We start from the raw sequence: 27,552 nt of genomic DNA, 5'->3' as shown, positions 1-27,552 counted from the left end.
GAAGGTTGGCACTGTGAGCTCAAACTCCTCTCAGGAGCAGTAAGGAAATAGTTATTCCCAAACCTTAGTCTAAACCTCGTCCATTTCATCCAGGATGCTTTAAATCTACCAGATTTTGGTCTTTTGCTCCGATTTCTGTTCAGCTCACTCAGCCTACTTTACTACTACTCCCGAGTATTCCAAAAGCAAATTTGGGTATTTTCTTGTTGAACCGACAATCTTGTCCAGACCATTCCTCCCTCTTTCCTTCGCTCTCTGCTAATTTGGTAGTGCTATTTATACTACGGACTAATTAGGCAGGTGACCACATACTGGCCAAACCTACAACAAGACTGCACAATGCAAGTCTTTGAAAAGCTTTTCTATAGCATCTGTTTACTGGTCGGGAACAATTTTATTGAGGCTGTCTGGGGTTATGTATCATTTCCCATTGAAGTGATGATGAGAATGGTGTTAATGTTCATTGCTGATCGGTTTTCTGGTCAGTACCAGTTTGTTGCAGCTAAAAATCCCCATCGTCCCTGATGTGTTAACTTTTATTTCTGTTGGTTCTTTGCTGTAATTAGTTTGTCCATCCAAACAGAGTAACAAAGACTTATGAAGGCACTCATATGTGACTTCTCGACATCTCTTAGTTTCCACAAACACTTTATTGCTTAAGAAAAATACCAAGCTGAAGGAGATTGCGGCTGACACTTATGCTTCACGTTGCGTGTGTCATCTATTCGCCCTCTGGCTTTCCTAATTCACTCCTGTGTCACTCAAAATCACAACTTGCATTATTCTGAAACCCCTTTTTTGCTTCTTCCCTTTGAATGGATAGATGTGCTGCAGTGCCTGGATGTAATTGACCTTGTGAAAGCTGAATATAACGCTGCACAGATGGGCTGAAGCGAGTTTAACTTTAAAGTGCCATCAATCCAAATCCTCATCCTAAAACAATCAACTGGCTTCTGATCTAGCTTGATGCTTGTTTGAAATGACACCTTTTTTTTTGTGGATGTGAAACTCACTTTATAGAAATCTCAAATGGCAGAACAGAACTGGCTCTGTGGACTTTTCTGTTGCCAAACTCTGACCTACCCACAGCAACTTCGGTTCCACTCACTGCCTCATCAAAAACCTTAAATAGATTTTTCTAACCTTCACTTATCCTGGGAAGGTTCACTGAACATGCACACTGTGTTTTTGAGAATGGCCCCGCTTCACTTTTATACACTTACACACATTCACACCTGGGAGCTGCCCGGCACAGCCACGGTCTTCCAACATTAGCCTCAGAGGAATTCCCCTGGAGCTTGTGGGGATTAATTGTTTTGCTCAAGGGCATCTCAATGGGAATGGTGAAGAGAGAGGAAACGTGTTTCTCATTAACATCCCTGTCCAGATTTTCCCAGACGTTTGGGGAAAACTGAACTGGCCACCCCATCTCTTTTTTTAGTCTGCATGAGTTATTTTGTCTGCATGAGTAACTAATGCCCCCAATCTTCTGTTGTATAATTATATCCAGGGTTGCAGCACTTGATTCTGGTCTCAAGGCTGCTTTTCAGACAACTTAGACTTGGTCTACTTTAGTTATGTCCCATTTCAGGGCTTTCTCCTTTGAAGGACTTGGCTTTTGAAGACTTAAGAGGACTGTTCAGTATGAAAACTTCTCCTAGCCCCCTTGACATTTTACCTACATCTCTTTAAAAATTAAATTGCCTACAATTGTCCTTGGGTACTCTTAAGAATCAACAGTTCTATGATACTTTGGGTCCTTGCTAATTTCAAAAACTGCCCGTTGTTGAAGCATTTGTAAGATCTTGACCCTTCTCTGTCTACAAAATCCAGACCTATTTCCAGGTTGCTGTTTTAGTCAAAGTGGTTACAAAGCAGCTCCACCTTATATGAGCACAATATACTTGACTGAAACTTGAAGTGTCCGTTCACACACAATACAGCAGAATTAAGTGAGGGGGCTGTGCAAATTACCAACAAGCATCCTAAAACTGATAAATATTGATCTTTCCATATCATTCCAAGCTAGAATTTATATTTGAGACCTTACCTGAAACCCTGAAGGTGCACCTGCTTCCTTGTCACATTTCTCCAGCCTTCTCGCTCTGTTTCCTGCATATGAAATAATTCATTAATGGTGACATTTTCACAGGGGTTGAGGAATAAACTTCAAATCATATTTTGATATACACACTTATTTTACTCCCACTAGCAACTCACTGCCAGCCTACAGATGACAGAAGTCAGGATTAGCTTCCTAGCAAACACGGTTAACTAATAGGCCTCAGTTGACCTAATTTTCTCTTTTGGAAATGTGTTGCAAAACTGGAAGGTTTACATAGCTAAATTACAGATTATAAAAGTCCCGCCAGTGTTGTCTGTAGGATTTTGAAAGGTCTCAGTTCTCTTTCCTCTTCTAAATCTGTGGACCAGGCACTGAATTTTGACCAGCACTTGAAATGTTTGATTGATCCTTGTTTTATCCAGAAGCAGAGCAAAACTGAGGCCAAATGTGCCACAAGATGAAATGGAAATGATTATTCACGCTTTGATTTCATCTCTTCTCGAATATCCTATATATATATTTATAATTTTTCACTCTACACCCTATCTTGTATTAGATACATGTTGCCCTTTTTTTTTTTTTTTTAACCTTGGAGCCCACTGTGATGCTCTGGTAACTAAATTATTTTAATGGTCTACAAAGAAGACAGAGCCTTGAATACTTTTCATAAAGCAGATACTTGAATAGAACCTCACCTGAATGTTAATACGTCTATTAAATTGTAAATCTTTTTAGTTAAATGTATGAGAAACACTTCTGAATGTGTCCAACTTTCCATACATGTGATACACAACCTGCAAGAATGCAGTTTTACTCCACATTTACCGTTAGACAAGCTAGTCTCATGCCAGAGATGCAACACACAGGTCACATTCAGTCTGCAATGAAACCCAAGCACAGAACTTTCATTAATATGATATACATACAAAACAGAACCTTTTGACCTGAAAAAACCTTTAAATTCAATGATACTTAACAGAAAAATGAAGTTATTCAAGCCCTTCATTATACAGAAAACCTGAGGTAATCGCTTCACAAGTTCCAGCATTTAGGGAGATGTCATTGTATTGTGAAAGAAAAGCTCCTTTAGTCAGTCAGCCTTGGAGCCACTCTCGTTAGACATACATCTTGGTACCAAATTACAAGGCTCTGTCCGGAAAGAGCACCGTTTTTGAAACTCAGATGCACATTTGGGACATGAACCTCTGATGTCCTTTTTATATATTTCACACTAAAAGGGTCATATGCTGTGTGTGGCTGGTCTGTTCAGCTAAATATTTCTCAGGTTGCCAAACCAGAGGGTTTTAGCTCAATTTGTAGGGCAGGAGTCCAGGGTGCAAGTCCTTGCACAGGCAAAGGTTTAACTTAATTTTTCCATTAATCATTGCCTGCTTCACAGTGCATGACCAACACAGTGTTCCTGTTTGTGCAGCATTGCACAGTTTGACACAATGTTATTCGTCGTAAATGATGATTCCGCTGTCTAAGAGGTGTCCAGTGTAAATTTAGATTGGTTTCTAACCCCTGAAACACAGCCCACATCTTTTTCAGTCATGTGCTCATTGATGGCATCTCTCCCTCCGGTCAGAGAAATAATTGAGCCAATCAGAGCTTTATTGGTGACATGAAGAATGGGAATGTTATCATCTTGCTCCAGAGCCAAAATGGTGACAGAAAAATAGCCATGAAAACAGCATGAGGGGAGGATGAGATTGACACAGTTGTGCAGGTTGAATTTAATTGCCATCTTTCTCTCATCATTGAAAAAGACATTAAGTGAACTGTTCCCAGCAACCGCCATGTGGCTTCAGTGTTGACTGAAAACTATCTCAGTAGAATATATCTATCACCATCTAGGGATTGCTTAGAGGAAAAAAATGGGTCTCTGCCAAACAGAAAACAATTAAATTGAAGATGATTTCAGACTATGTATCAATCTGAAACGAAATGGCAATTCAGTGTAATTATCAGGGTGACATACTTTTCTTCTCTGTCCTGTAAATCTGTAGTTTTATTGTTTCAGATTGCTATTTAACACTACAGTTGGAAATGACTGGCTAACATTGTCAGTTAGATATTCATGCAGATTAATTTGATGGTGAAATATTGTCTGATATAATTTTCTACCCTTTTTAGTAATCACAACTTTTATGATGGATGTGTTTGGATGTCTTAAGTATTACTTCAGTCATATGAAAACTTAAATTTTCGTGAAATGTTTGTAATTTGGCACTTTTGTTTTTTACAGGAGAATGTAGACTGCACAAAATGGGACGTTTGTCAACAGGCAATCATATAATTAAACATGATTTAAGTTTCCCATAATTTATTATAAAATTGAAAGGTGTTTGAGTTTAAACAGAGCTGTGTGTTTTTCAAGGATCTCCCCGTGCAACATTGGCTTTCTGCCTCAGAGGTTTGTCATTATTGGTACCAGATTAGCCCTTCCTGGAGAATTTCAGCTGAAATTTAATGAGAAATTCAGGGTGCATTAATTCCATTACCACCATGTACAGTGTACATGTCCATGCATTGATTGAGACCGACTTGTGCTGCCATCCTGGACAGATCAGTGAAAAGTGTGGGTTCCCCCGATCATGACCGATGTGATCCCGCCAAACAATAATGATGACAAAAGTATCTGTGTGACAGGGCGCCCACGCACACACAAACCGAAGAATCTTGAAGGTTCCTTCATCTTGTGTGGAGGTCAGTGGGAGCAGCGAGAGAAGCACAATTTATTGTCCAAACACTGACTTGGAAATAATGGGAAGAAATGGTAAACAGCAGGATGCCATCTCAGGCAAAAAATGATGAGATAAAGCTGCAAACCAGAGCAACGGAAACAGTTTGCTTGCTTTTTTGGGGGGTGGATAAAGAGATTTATCTAACTGAACCAGCATGAAATCTTATCTTTGAAACAATAAAGAAACTTGTTTTACATTGATAATCACAAAGAATACAAAGAGCGACTCTGTGCCATGTGATGAATGATGAATCATTATGGGGGTGATGAATTTTGAAATTTATCACATGCTGGATTGGACTACTTGAAATTCAATAATTCATATGCATTCAGGAAACAGGAAATCTATTAATGTCTCCATCATATCTCAGCATTTGTGTGGAAGATGGTGACAACTTCTTGCAGTCTAAAGCATTTCTCATGCAGTAGCAAACACAATATATTTTATGATTTCACTGAAACAAAACAGCCCAGAGGAAATGACTATAAATTGACAATAAATTGTCACACATATCAGCTTGTGTGCATTGTAGTTTATTGATGGTTTTTGTAGTTCATTTCACTGTGATCAACTTTAATAACCATTTTGTTATTTCTGAAATTACACTGTTTTTATCCTTGCCACCTCATATTTTCCTTCTTCTCTCCTTTTCATATCACCTTCATCTTTTCAGTTTTCACTTCTTTTTCTCCCCATTGTTCTCCTGCTTCCTTGTCTTCTCCCTCTGCCTCCAGTTCATCTGCACCTCATTTCTTTTCCTGCTCATACTTGGCATACTTGTGCTTCTTGTGTTGTTTTTTTGTCCTTCATCTTATTTTTTATTCTGTTAGATTCCTTCATTCTCCTCATCCACTCTGGTCTGGAACTTCATTCTTGACCTTGGGAACAGTACATGTGTCATAACAATTGCAACTGGCCAGTAAGAGGACCTTTTGAGTTTTGATTATTTCATCAAACTGATTTATTTATTTTTTTTTTGTTCCTGTCTAATCTTATTGGGTTTTATTCCACCAACACACTTGGATTTTGTTCAGACAGCTTAATAAAAGATCCTTTAACACATGCACCGAAAAAAATAAAGTTATCCAGACATCACCTGGAGGAGCTGTAAGTGAGAATGCAAAGATCCAAATCAGTCGTACCGGATATCAAGCAAAAATCATCATTATTATAAATCTTTGAATTGATGTAAAATATCTATATATATATATTTAATATATTTCAGTGTACTTGATGATCATGCGCAGTTGTGTGCTACATGTATGAAAGGAAAACACCAGACAATGTCCCACTTGATTCTCAGTTTGTAATCAAAGTGCTTTGCTAACATCAATGACCTTTAACCAAGACAAAACTGAACTCCACATTCATAAACGTGAGCAGATCAGAAAAAAAAAACAAAAAAACATGAAGATGCTCAGCTTGGAAGGCACTTAAATTCTGTTGTGTCCTTTTACATGTGAGGACTTGTTGAATGAATACCCCTAGACCTCTAGTTCTGTGTTCACACTGACTTTTTGGGGTCGTTCTAGTGATCCAGGAGATGAGAAAATCATTTCCCCAATGAGCCCAACACTTAAAAAAGTGCATAATTTGCATAGCATTAGCATGGCATTAGGTCTGTCTCACTATTTTGAGAACAAAAAAAACATCCAAATTTGGGATGTGGAGCAAAATACAAGACTGGAGGTATGTCAGGAGTAAATAGTTTTTAAAGGTGGTAACAACCAGGTGAGACTCTCTGATGCATTGTACCATTTTCTGAAACAGTTATTTGTATTATTAATCACAGAAAATGGAGTGAGATGAACTGAACATTGGTGGTGTTCTAGGTAGCCTCAGTATTTGTAGATGCCAACAATTCTTCACAAGAGCAAAAAAAGTTTTAATCTGCTAAGTTATGCAGAAAGTGCTCACTGTCCCCCCTCCAAGTCATCCTCATGACATTTATTCTGGGACAGAGTCAGTGGGTGGTTGACATCTGCAAAAGGATAGGGAGTGGCAGGGGCAGCACCTCTCAACAGGTGCCGATGATTAGCATGAAACCAACCCTGCCAAAATAGGAAAAGTGAGAATAAAGACAAGGCAGAGACGTCAAAGCCCGGTTCAGCTCATGTTTATGTATAGAAATGTTAAGCAACTCTCCTTTGACCGACACTTAAAGACACCCAGAAAGGTGGAGAAGGTGACAGAAAAACTACTTCGTTACTCTGATCATCTGTGTTTTATGCAAGAATTCCTCAAAGACAGCAACTCTTACAGCTTTGTTAATATGCCACCAAATTTCTCAATAAGTAAAAAGAACCTACAAGCATCTGTTAAACAAGAAAACATGAACCACCTTGCACATCTTACAAAGCCGCTTCCTTTTTCAACTGATTAAGCCTTGATCACGCATTCTTCAACCATGTCCTGTTTCCTGTTTCCAGCTCTGCTTGACTTCCTGCATCTTGCAGAGTTCATTCACATAAAAGAAAGCAACAGTATGTACACACAGGGGCTAACTATAATCAAAGGTGTCAAAGCTGGTGTTGAAGCTAATCTCCTGGCTGCCGTAATGCCATGTATGGATATTAAACATTCATGTGCACACAAACACACACACACATAGTCGGAGCACACCGGGTGTCAGCTGGCGATTCCTGAGGATCAGAAACCCAGCAGCTCTTTGATTCATTGGATCTGGAGAGCCTGTTCTTTATTCCCTAATGTTAGTAAAACAGACACACGCTGTGACTAATCTGCAGGATAAGGAGAAAAAGACTCTGTGGCAAACGTCGGGGCAGGAAATAGCTATTTCAGGAGTGACATGGTTCAAAGATAATTTTCCACTGTTACTAAGTGTTGATATTTCAGTGACAATTATTTGAATTGAACCAGTGTGATTGGAGAGCTCTCAGTTCATCTCGCAGGGCTGATAAGGTTTTGGGTGGATGTTCAAAAAATATCAAGTGATAAAAGAACTCTGGATGTGGTTGATTACTGACTGGATTTTTTATAGCAGCTGACAATAATGTATAACATTTTTTTAAAACAAAAGAACTAGCTTTGTGTTCAACCAAGTTTGATTTTAGTTATTTGATGCCATAGAAAGGGGGTGAAGCATAATTTTTGTCTGTGGATTCCTGCTCCTGATTGGTTCAGATGGGAGTTGTCCCATACATCTTTATATACAGTATGTCAGTGATTAAAACACCACCCCCAGCGTGGGTGAAAAAATAGAAATAGGCAGAACATACAGATGTTTATTGCCACATTATTTAGGGATTTTTCCACACACAGGTGATGCAGTGTGGAGAGTTAGAAAGAGCATCAAATGAAAATAACCACATAAAGTACCCCCGAGGGCAAAGCTAGGCCTGTCCCACTCCAAAGGAGAGCTGTCCTCATATCCCACTGCTTAATTTATGAGTGAGGGTGAGGATCGTGATGTTGACTCTTGACTGAGTGCATGAATCACAGTCATGCAAGCAGTGACTGCTTTAAAAATATTCATATAATAGAGATAAATAGATAGATAAATATAATTCATTTTTACATTAATGCTCTGTCTTATCACTGCCTACAAAAACCACAATGTGAAGCAGATAAGAGCACACATCGATTTGAAAACAAATAGAAATGATTTTTAAAAAGCTAATGCAAAGCAATTAAATAAAATTAGTGCACAACGGTGCAGTAATCATGTTTTTTAATCAGCTTCTTGATTCACCACACCTCTCAGGTAGATGGATGATCTTGGCAAAGGAGAAGCCCTCACGAACTTGGATTTTAGCAAATTTGTGCTAAAATCTGAGTGAATTAACTCTTTTGTGTGCATTTAAAAATCCAGCACCTTTATATGTATACCATCAGATTTTGCTTCATGCCTTGATTGACAAGTGAGTCTTTATTGTGAGCCTCACTGATGCTGCTGGGGAGAAATCATTTTGGGATGCGTTGACACTGACCTGGAAGCTTGAAAATGGGTAGACAGATGGGTACTGTTTTAAAAAGCAATGCCAGTCCGCCTTCTTCTTGAGCAAAATGACAACATGCCAGCACCTAGAGATTTTGGATTAGACACTAAAGATTTACTGGAATGAATCTTTATTTATATCACACTTCCAAGCAGTGGAAAATAATAATAATAATAATTCCTATTAAACACGATGCAAATGAGAACATTTCTATAGAAAAAGATCTGATCATCTCCTTTATATGGCAGGTCACGTTCAGAGAGGTCAGAGCATCATTCAGATTCTGATATTGTAATGGTAAATTCACCTCTGAATCCATAACTGGCACTCTTGCATTGGGCAAAAGCAGTGTGTCCAACCTGTTCTCTTATGCTTTACAGTTTTATTCTTTAAAGCTTCACAAATGGGTCCAGATATTGTCTTTATCCAGCTCACATTAGAAGCCTACACAGTATATGGGCCATGGAGACATATGTGTCTCTTTATTTCTTTCTGCATTAATTCAATCCATACTGAAGATGCTTTTAATGACTGAGTCCTTGAAATGTATTATTAAATCCAGAGAGGATAACAGATGTACAAATTCTTACTGTGCTGATATTGTGCTACCCAGAGTTTCCAACAAAGCTTATCTGATCTTAATGAAAGAGGTGTCAGGTACCCTGGACGGTTGTTCACACAGAACGGTAGAGGTCTTTGTCTGTAGGAAGATTTTGCCGGAAGGACTGGCAGTGGAAGGACAACAGAAGTCTAGGTTGCAAAGGTAGAGAGTGGAGAGAGGGAAGCCACTGTCAATAAAAAGGATTATAGCACAAAACCATGTTGTCTGATAAATTGTAAATTAAACTCTTTGACTAGAATACAAAAAAGTTGCATGGAGTACACTGACACTATAGTGCAAGCATCAGGTTTTCCATGTGCTTTTCAGCTACGGGGACTGGGAGGGGACAATAAATGGAGCCCAGGTCAGATAATACATTCGTTAAGAATCAGCTTCAGAGTGTCAACAACCTTGCAGAGTCTTTAACCTTAGACATACAGACCTCAGCTGTTGATCTTAGACAGCAAAAAAGTCAACACTGCGGTGGCTTCAGAATGATGTGAGGGTTCTCCAGTGGGATGACTCTAAGATGGCAGATTATGGGGTGAGCAAATCTGCAAACAATGATGGGACCAAATCCAAAATCCTAAATGTGCCAAGCTCAAACAGAGACATCCAAAAACAGTAGGATGCTGTGACCACTGCCAAACAGGATTATGAAGTACAGATTTAAGGTGCTAAATACTTATTACATTCAAGTAAAAAGATGTGTTTAACATGCTCTCCATATTTTGAAAATAAAAATTTAAAAACTTGATTTTTCTTATAATTGTTATTTGTCATAACCAATTATATACTCTGTGCTGTATTTGATTCCACTCAGTGCAACAAGTGAGAAGTGATGCAGGTATAGCCATTTAAATTTAAATGTTCCACTTGTATAATCAGACATTTAGCGACAATAAGACAGCAACATGCATATACTTGCAGATGCGCATACACACACACACACACACACGCTTAACCTTTCCCTTGAACGTTAATGAAAGTGAAGATGAACAGAACAGCAACTTGATGGAACAGAGCAGAGTGTAGCTCTTGGACAGCTCCTCTGCACTGTAGTGTATTTATGTTTATGTGGCAGATAATTAACTATTGATTAAAGCCGTTGAAGTCCTTGTTTGCTGATGAAAAGTATAAGGAGGCCGCAGGCTGATAATGTATAATGATAATGAACATTTTTTTTTGTCTGCGTTGTTAAGGGCCTCATCTCTTTGCTGAATTCCACAAAGGTGCAGAGGGCGATTGATTAGCTAAGCATTTTCTGAGCATCTACAGGGATTCCACTGACCCTAACTGACCTCAATGTACAGCTTACATCAGCCCTTATTTATTCATGTAACCTCCCTTACCCTCATCTCTCACCTTGCAATTTTAATACAGTTCAAATGAGTTGAACATGTTAGCAAAGTTTCGCCTTTCATTTGGTTTTGGAGTCGGTGATGGACAGCCCTTATTTCTCACTGGTGTGTTGACATGTAGGGAATGGGGCACCATCATTTAAGTCAATATTACAGAGACAGATTGGCAATGTGAGAAAGAGAACTGACACAGTGAATATTCAGAGGGGACGTATCAGACCTTAACATGTGCCAAACTATGGCAGTATGACAGCTACGAGAATGGAAAGAATGTGGCATTTGTTAGAATGAGTAACACACTAAGTGAAATAAGTTAATTGGCTGCTCTATTCTATGACTAACAGAGTCAACATGGACTTCATTTGGAATTTTAAAATAATTTACCTCCTTTAAACAGCAGGTTTATGTCTTTGTCCAACACAATGAAGTTGGACAAAGGCTGACCCTGACCTTTGTTCTTCTTGCCAGCAGGCAGCAGTGAAAAAAATGTTTTCACTCTCAGGGACAATTATTACAACACAACTGAAAATCTGAAGCACAGCTGGTTACCCTGAGAGGCTGCTTTTTACAACACTATGAAAGAAAGGCTCAGACAACATTATAGGGGGTTTGCTGCTAGATCCTTGCCAGTAGTGGGACTAGAATTGAAAAGCAAATGGGATTGGTCATATTAAAAAGGATCAACACATTTGAGGATATGAAAGCATGCCTTGTCCTGAGGCAGACACTTAAAAAAGCCCAGTTCCTAAATCAAAATGGTTCATCCTGTGGTGAGCATGCATATCTGTTCAGGTTTGTGTAATTCATACAATAGTCACCAGGAAGTTTTAGCCTGAACCAAAGTGATTCAAGACAAACCAAAAATTTATCAGCTGTTTTATCGGGAATTTGTCGTTGTCAAACCCTCTGATGCTCTGATGTTTTGTTTCAGTCTGCCTGGAGCGTGGAGTTGACGGGGTGTACTTTTCATCTGCAATCCTATTTGTTCAGACAGTGTGTGCCACTAAAAATCAATCTTTTTTTTTTCCAGTTCTTTGAAAATCTATTTGAAACAAGATCCTGTCCAAAAGTAACAGCAGTCATCTCTGTTTGTAGTCTTTGCATTATGGCACTGACTGTGATGAACTCCCGTTCTGCCTTTTAGATATCAGTCCACTGGCTTTGCGCAGGAGGATAATGGTTAGCCTGTAAGCACAACCAATCAGACTGAAAGAACTTATGGATTTTAAAGTGTGCATGACAGAGATGCACATCAGGCAGCAGGATGTGGCTGCTGCAGACTGATGTGGTGCAAAGAGGACAAGCATGAGCTAAATGTCCAATGAAATGTTCTAATAAAGAAGAAAAGAAAAACACAGCCAAATCTCATGTATATTTTGGCTTTCTGATCATTTATAGGCATAGAACAATATCAGCTTTCATCAATGAAATCTTTTGTCATCATAAAATGTACAACAGGCGTCATTTTGCTACTGCATGGCAGGACTCGACTCTTTTCTTCCTTCAGTTGTGGATGTGACTTGGTACTTGTTTTGGTCCGGGTTCTAAACAATTCAATAACTAAAGGTGACATAAAAACAGTGCAGTCCACAGAGAAGAGCCACCATAAGATTTACTTGTGCAAAATGGGACATCCTATAAATAAGAGCCAGATGCTGTCATTTCTGCTATTTGGAGGTAAATTTGTCATTGGGAGCTCTTTTTTGAGTGTTTTAATGACTTGGATTTTCCCCTTCCATTATTTGTAACAAAAAGAAACACAAAATTGTGAGCACGTCCTCCAAGAAAGCTTGAAAGATTGAAGACTTATGGAAAGTATGCAAAAAAAGCCCAATAAGTACACAAAAGTTCCCTCAAGCACACTCCAATTTCACAGTGGGACAATTCTGAGCTCTCTGGGACTTATCAGAAATCTGTGTCCTAGTCTTCTATTGGAAATGAGTCAAATTGATTTATTCAAAATGGCATGCAATGGAGTTTTATTGTCTTAAAAAGTGTGGTAAAAATAAGAATACTAACTTACACCTGCAAAAAAAGATAAACTCTACAAGTGGTGGAAAATAATTGTCCACTTCTGTTGAGATTCACATGTTGTGTAACAGGAGAAAAAAAAGCCTTCTCTATTTGAGGTGGCCTCACTTGATCCAGGGCTGCTCATAGTTTAGTTTGGTTTCTGTCTCCACTAGATTCCTGAATGGACAAATAATTGGTTGAATTTGGAAATAATAACCAGATCTTGCACTCCCCAAATGTTTCCACGACTGGCAGGGATCTGTGCCCCTGTTGCTTCCTTTTGTGAAACAGATATGAAGTCAACTGAGCTAAATATTCAACACTTTGTGAGCAACACAAAACACATGATTTTCAAACCATTTTCTGTCTGGAATATACAACTATATCGCATATTACCACAGTGTGCAGCCAGCTATAGTTGTGGCAACATTGGCCTCACTGAGAAGCTTCATGAAACATGGATGGTACAGCAGCTACCAAGCCACATCCACTTCTAAAGACTATGGATCTGTAGATGGTAGTTCTCACTGTGAAGCAGCAAGTGCAAAGAATGACTTTCCTGGCCAAGGCACTAGATCTAATCTCAAAGTCTAAAATGCTGTATGGCATCTATTACTGATCCTGCTTCATCATTTCTAACTGTGATGTCCTTCAATCTGCAAGATCACAACATCAGAAACTCACCTCACTTTTTTGTACTTCACATTATACAATTATAGTAAAATGTATTTTCCCTTTCTGTCTCTTTCTGTGTCACTTTTACATGTGTACCTGATTATGCCAAAATTCACTGAGTAATCCTGAACTACACAGTTGCTTTTATTTTGGAACTTTTTTTAATTCAAAAAAGCTTCACACAGAACACAATAGGATCACTAAATCACAGTTTCAACCTTGCTTGTACTGTAAATCTATCCCTAATCCTTTTCTCAAAGTCCCAAACAGGATGGCTGACAAACTGCTCAATGGCATCTGGGGTACTCTCAAGCTATTGTCTAATATATAGAGTTATCTTGGCAGCATTCCCTCTGATGATCATGAAAAGGACTTGAAGCCAGTAAACTGACCCCACCATCACCCTGTTAGTCTGGGGTGGTTTTCTCCAGTGCTTTAAGAGAGCCAATTTGGAAATAATCTTTGTCATAAACAATTATGGGCAGAGTTTACAGTCATGTCCATCCATCACACACAGACTTCTAAGATGCAGAATTTTCCAGACAAGCATTATTCAGCCAATCACTGGCTTTGTCACTTACAAGACTGGATTGTGTAGACCAATCACATTATTCAGGTTCGAGGATGAGGAGAGCTTAGCTTTCACATTTGCTGCAGACTGTGGGGTGAGCTGCACTGGAAGCATGAACACATTAGGAGACAATTGGGCCGCTGGGCACATATTATGTGATGTCTGTTTGTGCAGGAGAACTAAACACCCCACTGAAAACTTGAGGGTTTAAACACTTCCTTTGAAGATGTCATGGTGGCTTCTTCTTTGGAACATTTTCAAAGTCAATGTGGAGGCTGTTCTTAATTTTTTTTTTTTTTTTGATTAAGCCCTTGGACTCACCAATGACTGTGACTAAAACTGACTGTTACACCTTGACTTAAATCCAAGTCAGTAAGGGTTGCAGACTTCACTCTGACTTCCTACGTTTACTGGTATTTCTTTCACAAACCAAAAATATACAGGATGTACATCAAGCCATCCAAACTTGTAACCAAGCCTAGCAACAGAAAATAATATATTTCAAAAACCAGAGAGAGAGTAAAGTGGGACTTTAATCAGAAGTAATTACAGGAATTGACCCCGACATTGCCTGATATGATGGGAATAAAGGGACAGATGTTGACATCTAATAGCCATCAGGTAGTAATACTCAGAAACCATTAACAAAATGAACTGAGTGGAACTTCATAATTACATCAAAGAGCACAGACATGTCCACCACACATAAATAACTTCACAAGGGCAGGGACTGAATTCCTTTTCGCCCTGGCTGAAAACACAACCTGTTGAGAAAAACTTAGAAATCCCAATGATTCAAAAAAAGAAAAAAACATGAAAAATGTAGTAAGTGATTAATCTTGTCACTTGGCAAGATGAATGCAAGGTTTAGTTGGCTCAGTATTGAAATAACATGTGAAGATCATCTCCCCCACAGTGTGTGCTAACTTATGCTCTCACTGCCATGACCTTAAAAGGATTGAGTGGGAAGATAAAGGGAATGAAAGACAACAGATGCACATCAGCCATCCGACCGTCTCATTGATGTGTCCAAAAGCCAATATGGAGTCAGTGCAATGAGCATCTCAAAGGTGAGACCTGACCTGACTAAAGACCACTGACAAGTGAGTTTCTTTTTGCTCTTTGATGAGGATAAACAACTCATCCTTCAAAGTGTATGCGTGTTTATGGCAGAAAAAAGGGAGTGAAAAAGAGAATCTTCGAGTTCATCCCAATTAAATAAATGAATCATTGCAGAGCAATAGCTGAGTAGATCAGAACAACACTGCCAACGGGTCTCCCACTGTTACAGCCAGCAGGCTTCGGCCACCCTTGGAGATTAATCAAATTCATGGAATGTCTGATTTGCATTTCATTAAAGATTTAGGTGGAAAATTAATGGGGAGGCACTTTGTTTTCAGGGGGCAGACTGCTAAATTTCAAACCCATATTCACTTGCATCGTGCCTTCACTTTGTTACATCGCTCAAATTCCCTTTTTTATCATCGCCAACATGGCTTTGGGTTTCTCTCTTGGGAAAGGGAGGGAATCAGCCCAATCGGATTTTATTTTTTTTGGGCCCTGTTTTCTGATTTTATGTGAGCTCTGTTTTACAGCGTATGTTGTGTTTGCTTGCTTTCTACCTTTGTTGTTGAAATGGACACATTTCCAAAGCTGCCCTGTATGTTTTGGTCTCTTCAGGGCCTTGAATTTCTACCAGATGATTGAAAAGAAAATAAATTATGTTAGCTGATATATTTTCATCATGCCATGCCCCACATCACAGTGCTTCGTATGCATGACAGATGAATAAATGAATAGATATGTGGGCATGTGACACAGCAAAGCCTGAGCATTTGCACTGTATTTTCTATGATTGCATCCACAATAATATCCATTACTACAACAGTCTTCCCAATTGTAAATGTTTTTATCAGCTGCACACATGCATTGTGCACACATGCATTGTCCCATATACTTAAACAGCTGCCAGATGTGGTTGTGCACTATGTGCACAGATGGGTAGAATCCTGATCTCTTTTACTATCCAAATGCATCCCATGTTTCAGTGGCTGTGCAAAGTCTGGAACATCTGGGTCACATTAAATTTGTGACATCTGTGTCCTTTTGGATATATGCCCCAAATCTCTGAAACACTCGCTGTCAGGGATATACATACACTTAAAAGTACTCTGTTTTATTCAACTGGTATATCACCTCAGGTATATACAGCAGATGTACTTTGTTATATTTTAACATTCTCTACTGTTTTTCTGTTTTGGTCTCAGGGTAACTCTCTACTAGCCTTTGTGGCTCAATTTTGAGAAATTCATTGAGATGGCATTTTACAGAGACAAAACAATTTATCTCCCCTACCACAGTAAATTACTTTACATTACAATCAGTGCAAAGACACAATAGTGCAATGTCATACCAGTTAAAAGCAGTAATTGTTCCTGAGATGACTTCACGAACATTTCTTGCTTGCCATCCATTTTTGAGCTGCACATTTGGGAGCATTTCAGCAATCTCTTTGTGCCAAGCTGCATTAGTTCAAACACTCTCTGATCAAACAGTTACAGAGTTATTTTCATTCCAGGCCTCTATCAGAGTTGCCAGTGTTGATATCCCCATCTGTACAAATAACACCTACATGAGTGACACGTCAGGATTTAAAACACTGATCCGGATCTTGTCAATAGCGTGGATATTGATGATCAATTTCAATGAACCTGCACTGTATTGTAAACCCATGCACATTTACACACTGGCAATCAATATTATGGAACTGCTTATTGGCCTACAGCAATGGCATGTCAGGGGGGTGGGTCCTGAGTTGCAAATTTTCATTTCTTTCTGTCAATATTCATGAGATATTGGCATATAAAATGAACTGACAGAGCAACTGATGGTACAATACTTCCTCCTCTGTGCATTCCATAGTAATATTATATTCAGATAAATTGCAAATCATTTAACATGTGAGAATTAGAGCTGAGGTGTGTTGGAGAAGTACAACCGTCAGCTGTGGTTAGACACACAGAAACATGCAACACAATCCACCCTGCCAATACTAACATGTAGGCACCTGAGTATATTTGCATCCACGCTCTCGTAAATGTTCCATACTAAACCAAGAGTTTTGTTTTAATAATATCTGTGGCTGAACACCTCATCAGCCTCCTTTAATGCCAATTCAGGATCACAGGAGGAATGACAAGATTGAAATTAAGCCCATTTGATGATATCATGGAGTGAAGTCTGTGTCCATATGTTAAGCTATTGGTATCTGCCGAGCTGCTTGAGCAGAGCACATCTTTTCATCCTCATTTCATTAACAGATAAACACACCATTGGCTGACATTATCAGTGACATCAAATTTCTTGCCTTTTTTTTTTTTTTTTTTGAAGCTGTAAATATGGTGCATTTGCATTGCAACTTCTCACTTATTGGACCAGTCTGAACTACTGCAGTGCAGAGGTTGATAATGTTATTACATTGATTTTTATAGCTCAACTAATTTTGCCTGTTTGTAATTTCTGATGAGAAGAGCCTGTACATTAATGACTATGGATTTCCAGAGTGGAACTTGTCAGAGGTTGGCTGTTCATTAACATAGTGTATATGAGAGCACTCTCGCTACAGATAGAAAACGCACTAACAAAGTGAAATATCGCTTTTAAAGCCAAACTTTGGCACAGGCCATTTCTCGCAGCCTAATATATTTTATGCAAACGAGCCCTGCATATCTTTATCGATCTTGGAAAGAAATTATCATAGATTTGTGAGGCAGTCACTGCAGGCAGCTCATTTTTGAGACTGGTTGGTTCATGAAAACAAGGTTCTCATGCAGAGAGCTTGCAGTAGCTTCAGATAATAAACTATCCTGGATGTATATATACCATTTCAGTTTCTTTATTAACTAAACAACCAGTCAGTTTTACTTTTCATGAGGAAATGTGTGACTTACAACTTATAACAAGTAGTTTCAAGTGTTACTGCAATGCATTAGAGCACTTTTGTCAATTTTGGTGATGTTTTGTTCATAGCTGGGAGCTTGATAGGAAGTTTGTATCTGGTTGATGTTTGTATGTTCAGTGAACAGACATGGTCTGACGTGGGCCAGCTTGGTGCAGGGGATGGTGGTGCAGTTCATTTACCAAAAAGAGGAGAAATGTGACTCCAAAGTTGTCTAATTTTCATGTATTGTGGGCTTGCTTGCTGGTAAACCCACATTCTCAATCACTTGTTTTTTTCCAGAGGGTCTGTGAAACCAAAACTCATGACAAATATGACTTGACTGTATGCAGTCACCAGGGCTAACGTTTAACTATTAATAACTGGAAAAAGTAGCATGGGCTGCCTACATTCTGTTGTGAGACTGTGTCACTTTTGAAAGAAAAGGCAAATACTCTTCCTCTTTGAGATGAAAAGATGAAATCATGTGTAACTCAACCTTGACTTTTGTTGTATATTTACTCCTCTGCTGAGTAATTCAAGTTACCTGCCCAACCATTAAAGGATGCTTCTAAATGCCCACCGTAGTCAATGTGTAAAAACACAGTGAGTATGAAAAACAGAGATCCTAACTTCTCATATACAACATGGATGAGGTGAATTAAAGTGAAAGTCATCATCTCTCATTGATTTTTATTTATTTATTTATTTAATTTTTTGGCTTCACACTTACCAATTACAAAGGCAGCAGATGAGAAGTTTAAGGTTTGAGCTTATCACATATGTGGGGTAGATCGCAATGAATGTACAACTGTAATTTGGAGATTTTTGAACATCATTATCCTCTATGAAATATGCAGTGGCTACATTGCTTAGCAGCAGCATCTTCACCAGCAATAAATTTCCATCCCTTACTGCCTCTCATCTCATCCTAAAAGGCTGCTTGAAATCTGTAGCAAACACTTGAAGCCACTACACTATGCTTACCTCCCTCTACTTAACCAGCAGCCCCCTCCCCCTGCTGTGCAATTATGAAACATTTGGGGTTAGGGGTTCACAAAGTCATTAAGTGCTTTTCTAATTATTATTGATTGAGCACCAAATGATCAATGCAAATCTGGAGCAGCAGAGAAGCTGGGACAGGGAATGAATTATATGTCCCTTTCAAACTTGCCGAAAGAGAGAGAGAGAGACACCTCTCCCAAACTGACATATGGTAAAAACTACTGGCTACCAACAAAACTTTGAGAGGGACCAATCAGGACTTTTTCCATTCTCAGATTCCCATATCTTACTGTTTCCAAGAGAATGAGACATAATAAAAATAAAAAAAAAATTCTGCATCAGGCCAGAAAAAAACATATTGCAAAAGGGAAGAAAAAATGGTTTCAAGTGTTTCAAGCCTCACTCATCAATCATTTTTCAATCATAAATCCTTTAAATGCATGTTGTTGATGATATATTCCTTTTATAGTGAGCCTTTGTACAATATGTGGGGAGTCTGTATAGGAATCAAATGCACTGATGCAACTGTGAAAGGGAAAAAATATGACTGCAACAAATTGAATAATATGATGGATTATGAGATTTAATTAATTGAAGATATCCTCAGTTAATTAAATGGCTTTGAGTAAATGCTCCTCATGCTTCCTGTTGTAAAAATAGTCTTGGAAAAGAATTGTCAGCAACACAATACTTTTGTCTTTATATCTCACAGTTTCTATTTTTCTTCTCTGCACAGTGATTCCTTCAAAATTTTGCTTGCACGCTGCATTTTTCTTTGTCTTTCTCTGTTAGTCTCAATCTGTCAATCAATCAGGGAAATGTTTGGGCCTAATAAAAAAGCAAAGGATGTGGAGGCTCTTCCTTTTCACAACCAATCACTCTGTGAGCCGCTTTGCCAATTTTGTCAGTATGTTTGGGTGCAGATACCAGCCTCAAACACTTCCTCTCCTCTTCTTGCTCCTTTTCTTTTAGAACTGCACAAAATTACAGTAAGTGGAGCACATCTATTTATCAGGAGCTGTTCACAAAGAGTTGATGAAAACTCATTAGATGGATGCATCGCAGGTGAAACTAATTTTAGATTCCAACAAGAGGTAGGCATGTGTGAATGTGCAAGTCTATTTTATTCTTAACTTTCCATCTGCCTTTTCTTCCCTCTCCAGGCAGGCTGTACATGCATTTGTGTGTTTATATTTGTTCTCTCCAACACACAAAGCTAAACAGATTATTAAACCATTGTGATAAGATCGTCTTCTTGCCCAAATGCTAATTCATGTGGACATGTGGTCTCTCTTTGTCTTGATGTTCTTTTATTCTGCCCGTCTGACTCTCTTCCTCTGTCTAGCACAAACAATAATTTGTCTCTCATATTCTCAACAGTGCTCATTTGCTTCAACATCAGAGTCATTGAAGACTTCTGCAGCTTTTGTGGCAAGCGAAGGTTTTCTCATATTCTCGGAAGGGAGAAGAAAGACAACAATGCTCAGAAAGAGATGAATGGACAGCAATAACTTCTGGTGAATTTATGGTGAATTTCTGCACGTCAAGCACCTCGCATCCACAAATAAGGAGTCTTTGCTCACATCTCAGATGTTACAGATGATGCTGAGGCAATATACAATTCAGTATGAATGCTATATGTGGCCGCAGGCAGCCATCAATATCAGACAAAGCCATATTAGCCAAAGAATTTTACATTCATGTCTGTGAGGTTTTTGAGTATATTTTCAAATATTATTGTGGTGCTCAAATGTGCTGCTTTTGTATTGCACTACTGAGAGCAGCTGACAATCAAGCGTTGGATTGGAGTTTTGAAGTCTGAATTCTGTTTCACATTATCCATCTCTAGCTTGTGGGCTGAAAGTCTGCATAAGGCAAACTGACTGCCGGTGTCAACCTGTCAATACAACAGCATTTGTTTAGAACCCATACATGGTTGAAATTAAGTGGCCATCTTGTCTCACAATAGATCTCCAACCAGTGTGCTGCATGAGCTTAAGGCCGGATCATGTAGCGACTTTCTCACTGGTTTCATAGCACAATACCAATAACGAGACCCATCCATAGCATTCAAAAGTCAGCAGGCGATTGCATAGACCAAGTCAGTGGTCTTTATCTCAAGACAGTTATAGAGGTCTGTTTTTTTCTCTTTTTTTTAACCATTGTTTGGCATCACAACTGCCTACTTCGTGAAGGCTGCTGTCAAGACCAAATTTATTAGACCCAATACAGCTTCATACTCACTATCTGGTTCAGTGTTCCCAAAAAGAATAAGTAAAAACTTATGCAAAGACAAACATATTATGTCTAAATAACATTTAGACAGGATCTTGTTTTGAGACCAAAATCAATCCACCCGGTGTAAAACAAGTGGGCTGAGATTGCTAAGAAAGAGGCGCTCTCAGCTCTGGCTTTGTTGAATATTTCAACCTGTGATAAGAAAGTATTGGGAACTTTGCAGATCATTGCTTCAGCTCTCAATTTTAAGTCTGTTTCAACTATTGGGTGTCAAACTTTTCAGTTATACGGTGCACATTTTTATAATGCAACATCAAAGGTTTTGGCTCCTGCCAGAGTGGCCTTGTGTACTATACTCCTCTGGGTTTTTTTTCTCCAGATGATAGCCTGGTGTCAGTAACAATAAAAACATAGCTTCCCTCAGGACAATTATGCAGTAAAGGAACAATACTTTTCAATTATACTGATAGAGGTCTTTCTATGAGACTGTGGTGGCCTTTCTTCTCTGGCTCCACTGACTCCATTTCACTGTGTCTGGGGAATGTGTTTCCTCTCAGTCCCAGAAGCACCTGAACACAGATAGTGGGTCGTAATCCACTTGCCACTGCCGGTGATTGATTGTTTGCACAGCTGTGAGACCCCCAGTAACTCACTCTTCCTTGAAGGCCCACGGGAAACTTGGCATGGGACATCTCAACCACATCAGAGCATGCTGTGGAAAAACCTGTCAAATATTAAGTCTGGTCAGAGCAAATTAAATTCATATTTAAATGTTTCTTTCTAAAACACCACAGGGGATTTTTTATTTTATTACTTCTCAATCTCTGAAATAACTTGAATAAAATAATTTTAAGTCCTTTTTTAACTTTTATACTTGCAGTTTTTTCTGTAACACTTCTCTACATTTTTATGCCTTTTGGACAGGAGAACTTTCATAGTGCCATGAAATACCTCATGCTACTAAGTTCTGGTAAATTTCTTAATTTTCATGCTTGGTTGGTTATTTTACTAGTTTTAATAACATGGCATAATGTGAGAAGCAGGATCAAATTTGAGCAGATGAGCAGATGCCCCCATAAAAATAATGCAAGGATGCAATCTGCTGTGTGATCATTTTTGCCTGAACAGCTTTTGCTTACATTTACCAATTTCCTTCATGAATATGAAAGGAGTCAGTAGTACCCTTGTTTTCATTTGTGCCCTTTTCCTGACCCAGAATGCATCCTGCTGATGCTCACAAAACCTGAACATGGGGGTCACACCATACAGACGCAGACACACAGTCTCCCTGTGGGGAAAATCACCCTCCACCTGTAGGTTCAAACAAAAAACATAGACTTTACATGGTGGTCTGTGATGAAGGCAGACATAGAAAAGTGAATAATAATGTTGACCAATGACCATACTCATCATTTTTCCTTCTGTAATTTTAAAGATGTCATGCAACATACATGCAAAAATAAATAAACAAATAGACCAATAAAATAAAATAAACCCTGAAGGTCATCAAACCAACTGAAAGGAAAGCCTTTTAAAGAAAAACATTCCCATCTCTTTCCAGTCACGACACTCAACTTCCTGATCATAGCAGCTTAAGGCAATGCTATCCAAATCCACCCGATAAAATGTCATTTCCATATATCCATGATGTGTTTGCCTTGGCACATAAATCCAATTCCTGAGATCTGTGGAATCACACAAAGAAAACAGAGGCTCACTGCACTTTCACGCATGGAGGACAGACTTCTGAAACTGTTTTCGGATGTTTTGTTTTTACTGACTGTAGCTGATAACTGAAAAACAAAGGTAATATTTATAGTAATATTTTACTTGGTAGTAGCCGTGCAAATTCTTTTTTATTATTATGATCCCAAATATCATCGATGAAAACAGAATATGCAGAGGTCTGGTTTTTATTTTGAGGGAATGTGTTAACATGACTGTTTAAAAAATGTATTCAGAGTAAATAGTGTTTTTTTAAGTATGTACATTAAGATTAATTTGTGAAGCAACATTCTTTTAGAAAAAAGTTTCATTTTCACCCCCCCCCCAAAAAAAAATATAATTAACACCTTTATCTGCAGTCATATATTTTGTGATATTAAATAATGAATTAATAAAGTAGACATAAATTAGTCTAGTGAATGACCGCAGGGTGTAAATGATTGCCATTTGAATGTATTCAGGCTTGATGTAGACTAATTATGTTAAGACCTCAATATAGAATCAGCTTATGTACTGCCTTGCAGAATGGCTCTGTGTGATTTTTTTTTTCTTTTTGACAGCTCTTTATGCAAACACTTGTATGACGCTCTCGTTCATTCACTAAGTGTAATATCAGCGAAACCTGGAAAATGTGTGAACTGTGTCTGCATACTTTTTGGCAGACTGTGGGGAAGTGGCTCGAACATGCTCGGGATTCGAGAGCTCATCTTTTCTGTTAAATCCTATTTTTTGAAACAGAAAGGTAGAGATTAATTACAGAAATGGAATAAGTTTGAATGTGTCAAGAAGTATGCTAAAAATGTATCAAATTCCTCTGAGGCAACCAGCTCTGTCACTCAACAGTGACGTGTTGCTATTTTTGAAGCGCTGTCATCTATCAAACCTCTGTAGCACCTTTACCACAAACAATATCATAAAGTGTACCACAAAAGCTTCACATTATTGGTCAACTTCATTAGTTCTCCTACCTGCAGCATCTGAACAAGTCCTCAAAACTAAATGACAGAATTCATCATGTTTCAGTGCCTTCCAAAATGACCCATTAGAGTATTTTCTGACCTGATGCCTGAATATTGGAGGTTTTGGTGACCTGCTGGGGGAGTATTGAGATAGGACTGTTTTTCAGGGGTCGGGTCAGGCCCCTTACTTCCAGTGAAGGGAAATCTTAATGCTTGAGCATACCAAGACAATTTGGACAATGCTGTGCTTCCAACTTTGAGGCAGTGGAAGTTATTATAGCTGCAAAGCTGTGTATTTAGAATGGAATGTCATTAAAGTTCCTGTCGGTGTAATGATCAGATGCCACTATATTTTTGTCCACATAGTGTATTGAAGACTCACTCATAGTGGGTATTTTCATTGGGTAATTCCAGTGTTTTCTTTTACGATTCAGTACATTTAAATTTGATGATGATTAAGTCATCAAAATATGCAACTGAACATAGACATGAATGATTCAGTGGTTCTGCACCAGAATTTTATTCTTGGCAGCATGCAGAGGGTTCTGAATCACTATTTAGACTCTGCTGGGAGATATAACTTTACAGGACTTCAGTTTTCAATATTATTTCTTTGGAAATTACCAAGATATAATGATGATACAAAAGTTAGAATTGAGTTAATTGTGTCAAGTCATAGCAGTGGTTGATTTCCAGATCACTGCTAAAAACTACACTGAAACTATTTGATTAAGGTTATCATAAAATTGCAGTCAGAGACAAAAGAAAAGAATATCTTCTATAAACAAAACAAAAAAAATCCTACAGTCCTTATCTTCCAACCTAGCTTGTGATTTTCCTTTGTGGATCAATAAAGTTTTCACTTAATCTATGACATCACATCTTAATTTATGTGTTGATTGTGTTTTGTGTTCTTAAATTAATCTGCAAAGTAACCAGCAGCCAAATTTGTCATTAGGAGTCATGTCAGAATAGAAGTGCAAGTATCTCAAAATCGTACTGAAATACTACACTTGACTAAGCGTATTCCGTTCCACCACTGTGGAACATATGGTATCAAGTCTATCGTGATGGTTAGTATAAGCAGTCCTGTGGAGTAGCTTTGCCACATCAATGTCTTCAAATGATTTCTGTTGTCTGTCCTCCCTGTGGTGTAATTCAAACCATGCTGTAGTCTTTGTCTCATCTGTGAACCCTGCAATGGAAATCAATAGTTTTTTTTTTTTCACAAGATAACAAATTATGTTGTACGTCAACCCTGCTGTATTCCTTAAAATGAATTTAATCAACAGCTGCATGCCTTTCATTATACTCTGTCTGTTTAATCAGCTTAAATGGCATGTGTCAAACCATTTGGTGCAAAACAAAGAATAAGAGAAGCACAGCTTGTTTTCAAAGAAACTGGGGCAGCTTCAATGGTATAAATGTTAGCGAAGCCAGTTTGCTCCTGTGAGGCCACCTGTTTGAATTCACAGATCTGCCAGGGCACTTGTGGGCTGGGAAAGTGAATGAGCAACACTCTCCAGAGAGGATGAAAGGGAGACAAGGGACAGAGAGGGAGATAGATAGTTATAAATGACCTTGGCCTTTGGAACTAAATGTTCCTGCACATCTGAGAGCCTATTAGAAGTTTCTGCCTCTATTTTTTCCCTCTCAGTTGTATATCTTTCTAGTCCTCACAGCTGTGTCCATCAAAAAAGGAAAGCAGGGAGGAGTGGACAGCCCTGTCTTGCTCCTTGGAGAAATAAACTAAACATTAGCAACTAGTTTGTACCCACAATTCCCCTCAAAGCCAGATGATTTCACAGAGATCATAAAAAACATTGATCTTTTGACTAATTGCAAGTTAAAAAGCACATCTAGTATAGTGTATCATATGTTTAGTTCTCTTTTAATGGCACTAGTGGGGATCCTAGTTATAAACCTAGTTATAATCCTAGTTTGGGACAAAATGTTCAGTACATCAAGAAACTTCACATATTTCCCCCCAAATGTAAAATTTGAGCTTCAGTCAGAAATCAACCTGATAAACCAATGTTTACAGTGTATTTTATATCTATATTGTAAATTATGTCTTTAGCATGAATAATTTCTTCACCAGTGGTCAAGAAAGATACTTAAGTGAGTAAGTGGAAAGGAAGTGGAGGTCATATGTGTCACCCACCATTCAACCCCCATATGAGCCTTGTAAGCTACACTGCATTGTGCAGTTGCTCTGATTATATGAAATTGATAAGGATGTGTTTGCATTGTAGGCACATTAATGCCTGCTGTGTCTCATCTTGGTACACAATGGTACCTTGAGCATCTGGATGAGACACAGAGGGACATGCCAAATAAGCAAAAGGTACTGAGACGGTACCTGTAGCCAGAGCTGATGGGACAGAATAAAATTTGGACTTGGCTTGGATTTTGACTCAGTTCACGGAAAATAGGAACAGAATGGAATCATGAAGATTTCTACCCATCGGCTTAGCATTTTTGCTTTCTGTAAGGCTTACTGATACAGCATGGAGGCAACAAGCATAGTGCACCTACTACAACTACTTTACATTGTCTCTACTTCATAATAGAACCACAGGAATTCCTTTGGGTACTTGTCTTGCTGTGTCATACACCTTGGTGCTGTCAGAGTGTGATGCACATGTTCATCAAAAATGCAGACAGGGCACTTTGATCACAAGCTAGTGGGGCCTGGGGAGCCGGCACACAGGTGTTCACTATCTTCACAATGTCACTGCCTCTGTCCCATCTGCTTCTACTGTAACATGCATATGCATGGTGTTTTCAAGCCTGCCTGCCACCTCGCTACACTTCACCCCTTCACCCCTTCAACTAACTCCCCACCCTGTCACAGAGACAGAAGCAAGCCTCAGTGGTGCCTATCTCAAGAGCACCTTCATATGCCCTTGCAGAGTCTTCTGCCATGGTAATGGTTTTAGTTTTCATTCAATCAACAACTGTGTGCATTGAATAATATCAAAAGTTTTGGGGGAGAAAGTACAAGCTCAAACAACTTCAGCAGGAAACTTTAACTGTGCAGAAAACATGCAATCATGATGTGAGTTCACTGGAATCAATTCATTCTTAGTTGCAGTGATGCAGTGATGAAGATGGCTATAAATCATCCAAAAATAGATCTTTTTACTGCGATACAGTACTGCTCAGATGTAATTTGTACATCCGAACAAGCTTCTCCTTAGGCTGAATGGCACTGTAACAGACTGTAGTGCTGATGTCATCCAGAGACAAACCCCGGAGCTGCCCCACAGACAGTGAATAATGTAACAGCTACGACTCTGACAGCAGACATGGTGATTTTACTGATACACAGCTGGAAGCCCGACATTCACATAAAACCCATTCCATGAGCAGCCGGAGAGGGTCAATAATTCACTCACAATGGGCCATCTCCACAAAGTGTCCCCTGATGACATCATCAGCTGAGATTTTAATGCTCTGACTTCCAGCATAGGGAGACATCTGTTGCTTTGTAGACATTAACTTAATAGTGCCTTGCATAGAATTTTCGGGTGGATTTTCCCTTTAATATATATGTTTTTAGTGGACAAACAGACTTATTAATACAAAGTTACTACATGCAATAAGAAGTGACTTTTAAATGTTTTTAGCAGAGTGCGGTGTAACAAATGAGGGAAGCATACATCATCATCCTCCTCAATGTGGTCATGATTT

The sequence above is a fragment of the Scatophagus argus genome, chromosome 24 (assembly GCF_020382885.2).
Source record: "Scatophagus argus isolate fScaArg1 chromosome 24, fScaArg1.pri, whole genome shotgun sequence".
NCBI lineage: Eukaryota > Metazoa > Chordata > Actinopteri > Scatophagidae > Scatophagus > Scatophagus argus.
Note: the sequence above shows the minus strand (reverse complement) of the source record.